Raw genomic sequence first — 13,429 nt, 5'->3', positions numbered from 1 at the left:
AGAGGAGTTTCTAAAGGGGGTTCTGGTTCACATGGCAAACCCGGGGTTGCATAGATTTCCTGTTTAGGTTACAGGACAGGAAGTGAAGGCAAAAAAAAAATATTTAAATTACAAATGTGAAATGAGAGCTTACTGTTGTTCTGTTTGGACTTGTTGGCATTGGTGGTATCGGCTATGCTGGAAATGATAGGGGCGATTTATTAAAGATCTCCAAGGCTGCAGAGGATAGATTATCATGGGAGATGGGTGATCCAGCAAACCTGGAATTAATTGAAAACCTTGATTTTTGAGGAAATCCATTCCAGGTTTGCTGGGTCACCCAGGGTCACCTCATTATACTCCACTATATCTCCAGTCTTGGAGAGTTTTTAATAAATCAGACCCAATGATTCTATGCGTTGTCACCCCAGCACGATTGGCGCTGCTATTTATTAGGAATGCCTGGGGACCTGGCCTTGTCTGTGGCACTTTTATGTGCGAAAATCCCACCCCTAATCAAGTGTTTAATATTTGGATTCAATTCTTGTTACAATCATTTTTATTGAGTTTTACAAGGTTACAAGGTATAACAATAAAATGATACAATAACAATGAAGTAACATGCAGTGATACAATTTAAGGTAATGTAATAAAGATAATTTATAAGAAAGAGATATTTAAAGAAGTAAGTAAAAGATATTTGGAATTTTTGGATATTTGTATTCAATTCTAATTGAATGTCCTTTGTACCCTGTGATCAGGGAGCTCTAAGCATTCAATATATAGGTGGAACATTCCAATGTAGAATCAAAGAATTTAAACTGGGAGCTGGGAATAATCTCAGCTTTGTCATCCACAAAATGACGCCTGCTTTCATTTTTAGGTGTATCGGCTCTATGAATTTGGGTGAATTGCTTGTGATCTGATTCCTTTCATATATTCGGCATTTGTATCTCTTGCTCTGTGTCCTTTGTATCTGCATTATTATTGCTGAAGATTAGCCCATGTGCTGGCTGATTTCTCTTATCAGAGTTGTACAGCTTTGTACCTGGAAAGAAGTTCAGAACGTAGGCAGCTGTAATCGAGCCGTCATAGTCAGCATTGCTTGAAAAGTAAACATAGCCATTCATGAGCGGCTGCTCTCGAATGACTGTGCCGTGTCCTATGGCCGGCACAGACAGGCCAGATACCAAGCAGGTCAGTCATTCTCTACCAGGGATTGTTAGGGGTTCATAACGGTATAACGGGCACCAATCATCTTTTTGGCAGTAAGGGTGACCTGCAATGTCAGAATCATTCTTCCCACTGACCACCACACTAATATATTCTGAGCCGTGGATATAGCCTGGCTTCCCTGAAGATCTGAAAGTTATGTCAAGGGTGTTTTGTTGAAAAAAAAAGTAGAGAAACACAGAATTAAACAAATCTTCTGCGATTGCCAATCTCTAAACTGACTGGTGGATGATCTGCAGATCTCAGCAGAGAGATCTTCCCATCATTGTCCCTGGTTCTGCCCTCTCATTAAATCTATATTGTCTATGCACCAAAATAAATGAAAGTTAGATGACATGATCTTGGGAGGTGATGGTACCGGAGAAGTTTCCATCAAAATCATTCAGCCCATATCTACCAAATGCTGAAATATTAGCCTTGTCTAGATCAGTGCTTCCTAACCAGGGTTCCTCCAAAGGTTCATTGAGCAAGAGAGGAATTCCTCCCACTGATCACCACACTAATGGTCTTTTAGCTGTGGATATAGTAATTAGTTTCCTAAGACTTAAAGCGTTATTTAAAGAGTTCCTCCATAGTAAATAAGCTGAGAAAGGCTGTCCTAGACAGACCCTTTTAAAGCAGATCAAAGCTTGAAGATAAGGGGATGAGCTGACTTTACAAGTTATATATACATTGTGCAATTATTCTCTTTATTTGATAGTTTTTACATTACAAATGGCTGTCATACTTCCAACAATTCTGTATTTTTTTTCCTGGTGTCGCCCAAGTTAATGACCGGGAAAAAGTATGCAAATATATCTGATACGAGAGGGATCACCACATATTGTCAGTTTTTAGAAGGAGATATCAGCTTGTAGACTTCTCTCATGACTACATGACCTAGTAGTAAAAAGTCTTACTCTGTTGTTTTAGTTTGTTTTGTTTTTTTACTCTTCCAACTTTGTAAATGATATTCTAGTTCCCTTTCTGGCAAGTGAAAATAGGAAGTTAGGGAAAATGGTAAACACAATGTTTTATTGAATGATACACATTAGTCCTGCGGTTTTCACAAGTCATTCACAAGTTTATTGTCAGTCACAGGATTTCTTCCATTAGCTGGGCACATGGAAGGAATACTGCACCTAAAAATCTATATTTTTTTGCTGTCCTTCCTTCAGTTGCCTCCTCGTTTCTCTGCAATATTGATGGCGGGCGTTGTGTTGTACAATTATGGCAACATGTAACTACTTGTGGATGTATACAAGGTTTTGGAATGTAGATGTGCCATTTACATGCCTTTACGACAGACTTTTTTTTTTCCCCGTTGTGCATTTTTTAACATGTAGTGAACAAACGTGTTGAAACTTAGTTTTATTGGTACTACTGTTTTGGTTTGTGTATAAAAAAAATATATAATATTGTCAGTTGTATCACGTTTGTAAAGCTTAGTACTGTTGTGTTTAGGAAATGTTTGGAGACATTCAAAAATAGTAGTGGTTGAACTTGCAGATTTGTGTGTGTGTGTGTAAATATATATATATATATATATATATATATATATATATATATATATATATATATATATATATATATATAAACATACATACACACACATTTCTCACAAGCTGATAAATATTAATATATTATTGGTATATATAACAGATTTATATGTTTGCATTAAATAATATATATTATATATATATATATATATATATATATATATATATATATATATATAATGTTTCTCACAGGTTGATAAATGTTAATTGGTTTTGACAAAATGACTCGTTCTGTGAAGTTATTAGTAAGTTGTTATTCCATTTTGGTTTTCGTTGTGCCCTCTTCAGTTACTGTGGACAGGAAATTTGATGTAGCAAGTAAAAGGTGAAATAGATAAAACTGTATCTCAGTTTTTTTTTGTTCCCACAGTTTAAAAATTTTTGGGAATAGGTTCTTTGTAACAAGAATTGTTATTTTGGCAACTGTTAATTCTAATTGTAAGCCTAGTAATAAAACTTGGGAGACTTAAAACCAAGTGATTTGGGTTATAATTCATGTAAATGTTTGTTATATAAAATTTGATGATATGAGTTTTAGTATGACAATTTTTGGTATGGTAGTTGAATGATAAAATAACATTTTTTTTGTTTAGAACAATGTCAAAATATGAAACCCTTAAATAAGTTGAACACTTTTTACAGTCTTATCAAGCTTGCAAATAACAGTTAATCCGACAAAACATTATAATCTGATTTCCTCTTTTTTATTTTAATTTTTCTTAAGACAACTTTGTAAAACAACTTTAACAGACAATGTATATGAATAGCATAATACAAATAAAATTATAAAAAGGCGAGCATACAATCTGTTATCTAATATATACAAAAATAATAGCAACGTGGACATGACATTACCTTATGGTCTGGATTCAATCTTAATGTTTTTTATGCCAATTTTAGTATTATGAAATTATTTAAAAATAAAATGCTCAAGATATTTACACGTTGATTCTTTCAACTAAAATGCATTTTTGTTTAAATGATATTAGACTATTGCTTATGGATATAATATAACACGTTTTGAAATATATATTTATTGTATATTCAAATTAAAGAAGTCCAGCTAAAAATACCAAATCTCCATGAGCAATCCTCAGCCCAGTCAGTGACCTCTGGAGCTGGTTAAGTAACAATCCAGATACAATTTTCTCCCACCACATCATGTGAAATCGGATGTAATCTTTAAAAAAAAAACTGTCACATTTTTTCATTTACAGCCTACCACAAATTGTGACATTTTAAGGAATGTTAGATTGTGTGGTCACAAAGAGCCTTTCATTCATAAAGCACGTGGTTCTCAATGATAAACATGTACATTATCAGGAGGAGAAAAACAAGGGTGATTCATTTAATCTCTGACATTTTTTTAAACTCATTCCTTTTCAGAATATTTCTTCCTTCTTTACAGAAGCTTTAGCCTATTTATTGTGATTTATATTTTTATTCCATATATAGATTTATTTTATAGTTGATAAAACGTATTGCTTTATTTTATTTGAAGTCAAGAATACAAACCGTGTACCTGACAATGATTTGTGATCAGGAATCTGGTTCACAGTTCTTTTCTTTTTATAACAAGTATTCGTCTTTCCTGAGAACATTTCATTAGAACATCAGTCACACTCTTACATCGCCAATATTTTGTATTTTCTTTCCTCGTTTCTATCAAGTAGCATTTACGGAATAAATTATTTTTCTGTGGCCACAGTAAATATTCGGTACGAAGTATTTTCTTTCTCCGTCTTTGCAGGAACCAGGGCAATTAAGTAATAGCAGAAACCTCAGTTATGTCATTTACAGCTGAATAATTCCTTTTCCCAAAATAGCTGTACATGACATTCTGTATAACCCAGTTTTCTTTTGGTACAGTTGCCATAATAACACTTCATACCTCGTTCAGTCTGCAGTTTGATTTTTATTGCTACAACAAATTCCTCTAGAAGGATGTTTGACAACAATTTGTGAAAGAGGAATAAGAATCTGTGTTCTCTCTGCTGGTTTTCTTCTGACCTGGATATTGGATCGGCTACCCAGCATGTCGCTTGTGTTCTGCCCTGGAAAAGGTTTGCTTCTGTGTTTAGATTTTTTTTTTCTATTTTTAATGGTTGGTGTATACACAAACAAGAGCAATTGTTTTGGAAGCAGAAAGTGCTTTAGTCTACCTTCTGTATTTAGTGCTTGTTAGCGTGCCAAATTCCACCATGTGAGTGCAGTTTGTTTGCTAAACCTAAGTTCAGATGCTTTATTATGCCTGCGATGGCAGTCGTGGCTTTGAACAAAGTGACCCAGCCACAGAAAGTGGGTCAAAGAAGCAATTGATTGGTTTGTGTTAATTACACAGTGACAGGACCAGCGTGTACTGATGTCAAAGTTTTAAAGGGATAATGCTGCTTCCTGTAAAGAGATCACATGTATATTTGGTATGTTATTGTTTTATTGTGTAAAATTACATTTTCATTGCTGACACACATTTCTTAGTTGATAGTTTTCTGAAAATGTTTTTTCCCTAGCAGCTACAATTTAACTTGAGTAAGGTACAGGATATAAAACCTAATGCTAATTGAGCGAGTATAATACTCCTGCAGCTCTTGTTCCACAAGGCTTGGGTCTGAGAAATGACGCCCTGATGTCCAAGGGGTGCATTTAGATGTGCTGATATAGAACATGCTGGTAGGAGGAGAAAGCGGAGTACTAGAACTGCTTATCACTGTTATTCATATGCTTTCACTCATCAGTCTAGAACAGGCTGGGCTCAGAGCACTTGGATTTAAAGATGACGGCCATCCCACTGAAAACATCTTGTGGTGGAAAAGCACTACTGCAGGGGGGAGGTGCTGATTAAAAGCAACTAAAGTTACCTTTTTTTTTTCATTCTTTTACTGGGTGATTCATTTTGATGCTATTCTTGAATGGAGGTGTGCCTGAAACTACATGTGACCCCATTCACTACAATCCCAGTTTTAGGAAGTCAGTGTCATTTTAAAAATTGTTTGTTTTTTTTTTTGTTTTTTTTTTAACAATTATCTCTTCCAATATACATTACATACTGTTTTCACAATCTGTAAACCTGCCCCACATACAGCCATGATTCGAGCGCATGCGCGTAAACAAGAAATGATTGTAATAAGGCTGCAGTAGATCGGGAGCCAAAGGGCTAATTCATTAATTCGTTCATGTTCTGACAAGGAAATTAGTGATGGGGTAAAAACATAGGCTCATCACTAAGCTGCTTCTTCTTTCACTACCCTGTCACAGGCTGAGGCAAGTCCAGGACAACCTGAGCTCAGAGAACATGGGGTGAATGATGTTGGCCATCTGGCTGTAAAAAAAAAAAATGCTCAAGATTGAAGGATTGAATAATAAACACTTTATGTTATTATTATTATTAAATGTTAATAATCTCACCAATGATTTTAGTCCATTGATGTTTTGTAAGAAGTCGAGCACAATATTATGTAGCACAGTAAAAGAAGAAGCGGAACCTTTTGTAAGAAATGACTAACTGGTTGCTGAAGATGTGTAATAACAAACTACATGCAGAAGCAGAAGACGTTTTTATCCGCTTTAAAAACAGAGCTAAACCTGTTTTTATTCGCAGGACGCCGCCATCTTCTTTCGTCTCTTCCTGTACAGAATCTTCAGCCAACTTCATTGGCTGGGCCGGAATGGTGTAGGCGAGAGTTCATTCATTCCCGTGACACACTGGGTATCCCAGCAATTAATTCTGACGCTTCACATGCGTAGATCTGGTATTTATATGATGCCATTATAGATTATTCTGTATCGGTAGGAAGTCACCACGTATTCTGGTATAATATTCTTTTTGGATCAAATGTTGCTCCCTGATAACCATAGGAAGAAGAAAAGAGAATAATGAAGCCATCTTTACTTAAATATTTGTATAGTTATATGACCGATTATTAAACAACAAACAATATCGAACCTTCATCTTCCTTCTCTCTGTACGCTTGTTAGGGTATCACTAAGCTAAAACTGGCCGACTGCCATGTTCTGTTCATCTTTCCGAGTAGAAAAAATGAAACTTTCCATGACAGGATCTGTGCAAAGAGCCAAATATTTGTTCGCTATATAAAGCTTGATGTCTGCCTGAGATATTGAAAGTGATTGACCATGATCATAAGAAAAAAACATGTTTGTTTTGCAGCCTTTAACAACCCAGCCCACAGCTCCAACGGCTTGACATTTTTATGTTGTTGTATTGGTCCTGCAGGCATGTAGCTTTCAATTATAATACTAAAACAGGAATAATAACATTTGTTTAGGTGTTTCTAGAAGTCATTACTTCCAACCGGATTGATAGCTTACATTTTCTAAATCATTTTCCTTGCCCCCCGGACGTTACAATGTTTATTTTTCAGAGCTAGAGCTGTTCAGGGTTTTTTAGACATTGGGTGGGTATCCTTAAATATCAGCAATTGTTGCCAGATTTTGACTGGCCAATGGTGCCTTTTGGCCACTGGCTGAGGAAGAAAAATTTATTTCAAATTTTTTTTTTGCAGTCTGGAACAGTTTCTTAACCATGGTCCCGTGGTACCCCAAGGCTCCTCCAGAGGTTGCTTGGGGTTCCTTGATCAATGAGAAATTTGTGACTTTTAGTTCAGTGTAGGGGTCACATTCTTCCCACTGGCCAGCAATGTTAAGCTGCGTACACACTTCCAATTTTTGTCGTTGGAAAGGATCTTTCACGACGATGGACGACACCGACTGTACACACGGCAGATTTTCGATTATCGGGCGATAAAAATCTGACGTGTGTACGTAGCTTAAGAGTCGTTCTTCCCGCTGACCACCACCTTAATGTACTGTGAGCTGTGAATATAATAATCACGCAGAGCTATACATTAAATAGGGATTTCAAATGACAAATACAGACAGTGACACAACAAAAGAAGAGGACCCTGCCCAAAGGAGCTTACACTCTAGGAGGTGGGGGAAGTAACTCACAATAGGAAGGGGGATATGGAATGGTGGCAAGTAGTGGGGGTTTTAAGAGACAGAAGAAGACGGGTAGGCAAGTTTGAAAAAATGGTTTTTGAGTGCTCTTTTAAATGAGCAGAAAGTAGGAGCAAGCTGAATAGGTCGAGGAAGACCATTCCAGAGAGTTGGAGCCATGCATGTGATGAGGTTATGAATTAGGAAGGCATTAGTAGGTCATTGGAGGAGCAAAGAGAGCGGTTAGGGGTGTATTTTTCTAAGGTAAGTGGGACAAGAACTGTGGAGGGATTTCAAGGCAAAGCACAGGAGATGAATTTGGATTCTAAGGTGAAATGGAAGCCAATGAAGAGAACTACAAAGAGATGCAGCTGAAGAGGAGCGGAGGGAAGGATGGATGAGTCTGGCTGCAGCATTCATAATAGATTGTAGAGGAGAGAGTCAGGTTAGTGGAATACCAGAGAGGAGGATGTTACAGTAGTCCAGACGAGAGATAAGAGCATGTACATGTTAAAAAGGTTGAGAAAAGCACATTGAAATATCAATTTTGCTAAACTGGCTGAACGCATCATTCAAAATTTAGGAATTTATCATTTTACCACAGTTGTACTTCAGATGGTTAAGATAGACTTGCCAGTTAACACATCAGTGAAGATGATCGTTGTCCTTTGCTGAAAAACGATGATGCAAAATGTATTTCAGGGTAATACTGTCAATGTGCTAACAAGATAATGGTTTGTGTATGAAACACTTCCTTGCTCTGGATCTGTTTTAGCTGATAACTAGGATTGGCTTCAGTGAATTCTTATTGGATAAGGGACATGACGTACGGCTTTTTTTACATGCAAGAGCTCAAAACTTCATCTTCTCTACTAATATTAGCTTTATATTGGGCACTATTTATAGAACCATCTGTGGGAGGAACTCTTGTTGATCATTTCTGTTTTCATTCTCATACTCACATTTTCCAGTTCATGTTTGCCTTTCATTGGCTGTTATCAGCTTTCTGAGACCATTTTACCTTCCAATTTTTTAATTACGGAACAATTTTAAAGCTCGATCTAATATCCCTCATCACACCCATTGAAAATCAACCCTGTCCTAGTGTAACAATGCAGAGACAACTGCATGAATAATGCAATAGTTGTTCCTTAGTGTCAGTCCATGGACTCATTTAAATATAAAGGTGGATAATGTTTGGTGGTTTTTCTATACCTGATTTATTATGATCAAAACTTAAATAACATTTTAAATAACTGGTTTGCCTGTATTTGGATAAGCTTGTCATATGAAAACCTTGTGAGCTATAGGCTGTAGATCACATATGTCTGCCATTTGTTTACGAGCTCAGTAGATGAAGATGTTGATAACTGCAGAATTGGAGGATCCAATTTTTATATTAGTGAAAGGTTTGCAGAAATAAGTGTTGGTCCATGTGAGTGAGGTTTTATGTTTTACTGGAAGATTAATAGAATTTTGAGAAAGATTTTCCTGTTTAGCAATCAACTCTTAACAGTAGTGGTAGGGATTCTGCTTGACAGTGGAACCATACTCTGCGTCTCTTGCCTACCCTTGCTCCCTTACTGGGCCATCTTTCCTTCTTCTTCTGCTCAGAATTCATCTTCAGCCCTCTTGATTGGTTGATGCTGCGCATGTGCAGCTGAACCTTTTCACATGTTTCTGCTGCGATCCAACACGTAAGGCATGTTATTACAGAACTGACATCACCTGCCTAAATCTCCAAAGTTCACAGTGGGACTTTAGTTCTGCTTTTCATGCTGCTTCCGTGGAACTTGTCTAAGCTCAGCACATACATTGGTCTGCAGGGTTGCCCTTTATTATTAATGACACCCAAATGCACTAAAGGAATCAATTGTACAGTAGAGGGTTTTGCAGAATGCATTATATTTGTGTGCAGTGTATTTTCTTCAAATGGCCTGCTGACCACAGCACACTGCAATGTGAATAACATTGTGTGTGTGTGTGTTTGATAAAAGCAACATACAGCTATAGTGACAAAGAGCACTAAAAACACAAAAAGTTTCATACCTTAAACCCAGCTAAGTGTATACGCACCTAATGGTAAAAGGAAAATTTCAAATATTAACCCTGATAGTAAAAATCATTGAAGAATGGTAAACTGACAATTCACTTCAACTCTGTTAATGAGTAAATGATTACTTCTTTGCAGTAAACATCTGAAGGCGAGCTATGTGAGCCCATTGGTAGAGGGAAAAAAACAATGAACACTTTAGAGGCCCATTCACACAAATACTTTGTAAAACATTAAAGCTCAGTACTTTGTGTGTTGGGTGGCCAATCATTTACACATGAAACCCTTACCCTTGAATGACACATTGTAATAAAGTTCCTGTTGGCCTTTGTATCTGAAATTTGATAGGTGAGTAAGTAGCAGATGGAATGTGACCTGGAATTCCTGCTCCTTTTCCCCCTTAGGAATTTACCACTAGTTTGTACTGTTTAAATCACAAGGCAAGAAAGTAACTTGGGCCAGCAGCATGGTCGTAGCTAGGACAGGTATATAAGATGTGCATGGGTGTTATTTACATGGGTTCCCGCGGCTTGTTCTGTTTTGCTGCCGGAGCCTGAAGACATTAAGGAATAGTATGAGTAACTCTATGCAAAACAGTGTTAGGCAAGGTAGATCGCTATTTACTTTTGCCTTCCCTTGATGTCTTGTTTTGAATCAACAATGCCATTCCGTAAAATATTAGGATGTGGGTGGAATAACCTGTATGCAATTATGTTCTGCTATTTTGGGTTGCCAACACCAACTAGCCATTGCATGCAAGCCAATATGACTAAGCAGCAAGTCATTCTATCTTCTGCTTTAAAGAGGCCCTGTTATCAACTCTAAAAATGTATTTCAGAGCAATCTTTTATTCACTTGCAATGCGCCTTGTAAAAAATGTGATTTATTTGAATTAACTTCCAAATCTTTAGGTAAGCCCTGCTATAATTATTATATCCACAGCATTACATTGCTGGCCGGAATGTGATCCAAAAAGATCATTGCTGTCACTTAAACTGACCTAAGAAGTACCAATTTCTCATTGTTTAAGGATCCCCTGGCAATCTCTAGAGGAGCCCTGGGGTTCCACAGGTCTGTGGTTGTCGATACACTACCATAAAGGATTACTATATCTTGGCTCTCATATATTCAGGGATACCAAGCAGCTTTACTAATATCACCTCTTATTTTTCCCTATCTGTCATCACTGTAGATGGAGGTACATACGGCTAACATTCAGTTTGTCTTCCTGCACTGTAGACATGGTATAAGTATGTGTGTGCTCCACATTCCTGCTTGATTTAGACCCCCTCAGTCCTATTCATCACGGTAATGCAAGGTAAAATATTCATTACTAAGAATGTAGCATGCACTGAGGTGCTATTCATGTTGACTTGAATCACATTGTATTGAGCCACATCACAAGATAAGTCCATTTTAGGTGTGTTGTGGTGCTTTAGCAGCCCCTTGTAATGTGTGAGCTGCCTTACACAACCTAAGTTGATGCGTGACACAATGAGGGTTAATGGACTAGATGGGTCTGAATTAGGTCCCTAATGTGTTCACTTCCAGAAGGTAGGAACGATTATTTCTATGCTGGAGAAACTGATGCGTTTTGCTGATCCCTGTGCCCCTCCATGTTACATTGATTTGCGGACATCCAGTTGTGGATCATGGGAGGGCCACCTGAGGCCTTGCTTGTAAGTTCTTTGCTGTATAACTAAGCTGGACTTATCCAGGGCCTGTACTGCTTCTCCAGACACAGGACTGCTATGAAATATATGCATGTGTGCCATAGCGAAAGCGTCACCCCCCCCCACTTACACAAAGAGTACCCAACAAATGCATGTCCAATGCATCATGGGCCAGCTAAAGAGACAGAACAGCAATAGGCTTGTTTTTTGTTAAACCTGTCGCTGAGCTGTCCAATGAGGAAGATGACGCTTCTGCCAGGACTCATGGAAAGGTGTTGAGCAATACTGGGATACTTCTTAATCTTTCATTCTCACAGTACAGGTATCAGGAAAGTCCCAAATTTTCTATCTTTACATATCAGTTTATTTAGTTTAATTGCTAGGAAAATAAAGTTTTCTTAACCCCAGAAGTCCAGGTGTGTTTTTGAGACTGGTATGGAGCAATGAATATAGTAGAAAAATCTATAGCAAACTGATGGTTCCACATATGTGGCATCTCTGTTCCCTTCCAAAGCCTTTGTATTCCTAAAAGGGAAACAAAATAGAATGTGTGTTAGCAAACTGTGGTTTGAGGAAATCTATAGTATTCCTTGTTATAATCTAAGGGCCAGGTCACATGAGCGATCTTGATGCTGATATTTAGTCACCAGCGTCAGGTTTGCTAAGAAATTTCCGGCTTGGCTCTATGCCTGTGTTTCTCAATCAAGGTTATGTGTGGAACCTTTGGGATCCTCCAGTTTGTCGGGGGGTACCTTGAGCAACTTTACCGTATTGTGAGTTGGATATATTAGTAATAAACAGGATTTATATAGCGCCAACATATACGCAGCACTGTACATTTAATAGGGGTTACAAATGACAGACAGACAGTGACACAGGAGGAGGAGAGGACCCTGCTCTGAAGAGCTTACAATCTAGGAGGTGGGGGAAGTAACACACAATAGGATGGGAGATATGGAATGGTGGGGAAGTAGTGACGGTTTCAAAAGACAGAAGAAGACATGTAGGTAAATTAGACAAAATTGGGTTTTGAGCGTTCTTTTAAATGAGCAGAAAGTAGGAGCAAGCCAAATATGAGGAAGACCATTCCAGAGAGTTGGAGCAGCTCTAGAATAATCTTGGAGCCGTGTGTGTGATGAGGTTATGAGTGAGGAAGTCATTAGTAGGTCATTGGAGGAGCAAAGAGAGCGGCTAGGGGAGTATATAGCAACATTAGCCGGGGTTCACTAATGTCTGAAAGTTATTTCAAGGGTTCCCCCATGGTAAATGGTTGAGAAACATGGAATCGCTCTCTCACTATCAGGGCCAGGGACATTGTGTCACCAGTGATCATAATTCTGCAGCGTTGGAGGCCAACTAGGGAGCAATTCCATAGAGCTCAGTGGAATGCGCTTATTCATGACTCTGCCGATGGTGACATATGGCCTGCAGCAGACACTTGTGTGACATGGCCTCATCAAAGGATGTTCATGTTGTAAAAATCCTGTGTATGTGCATGGGGCAGCCATATTTGTTCCCTCCATTAATGAAGGTCTCCTAGAATGAGTTTACTGACTGATTCAATATACTTTGTGCAGTCTTTATTGAAATTTAATTGCTTACAATGCTCCTGCTTGTGCTATTGCTGAAAATCAAGTGGTGCATTACTTGCTAAACGGATCAACACATTTGTTTCCCCACAGATAATAATGAATCATGGAAGCTGCTGGTGTAGTGATGTGAATTGGGGTTGATCCTGTGACTTTTATTACTTTGAGACCTATACAACCTATCATTCATGTATATTCATTCTGCTGTCCTGTGTGGATCTGCTGTGGTGCACCCGGCTAAAAGGGTCTGGGGAGAATACTGGTGGAGAATATTGTGTATATATACCACAAGGATAGGAACCTTTATTTTTATGTGACTCCCTTTTCAAATCTCATTGGACTGACCTGAAATTAGGTGTCACGAGGAAATGGGTATCCTTATAGTAGTGTGTTAGCATTGTGAGTTAGGAT

The 13,429-nt window shown here is 37.9% G+C and overlaps 1 protein-coding gene across 2 annotated transcripts in view; it reads left to right on the top strand.

Annotated features, from left to right (window-relative positions):
• The window catches only part of PDPK1 (3-phosphoinositide dependent protein kinase 1), a 36,606-nt gene that overhangs the window by 1,117 nt on the left and 22,060 nt on the right, over positions 1 to 13,429 (top strand). Inside the window, exon 1 of one of the 2 annotated variants that reach the window (XM_072417739.1) lies at positions 4,689 to 4,813. The exons of the other annotated variant lie outside the window; for it this stretch is intronic. The gene's annotated coding sequence lies outside the window, so the exon portion shown is untranslated. Of the gene's footprint in view, positions 1 to 4,688; positions 4,814 to 13,429 lie in introns of those variants that run through there. 2 annotated transcript variants of the gene reach the window in all.

The sequence above is a fragment of the Pyxicephalus adspersus genome, chromosome 7 (genome assembly GCF_032062135.1).
Source record: "Pyxicephalus adspersus chromosome 7, UCB_Pads_2.0, whole genome shotgun sequence".
In the NCBI taxonomy this organism is placed as follows: Eukaryota; Metazoa; Chordata; class Amphibia; order Anura; family Pyxicephalidae; genus Pyxicephalus; species Pyxicephalus adspersus.
This window is presented reverse-complemented; position numbering and strand designations above follow the sequence as displayed.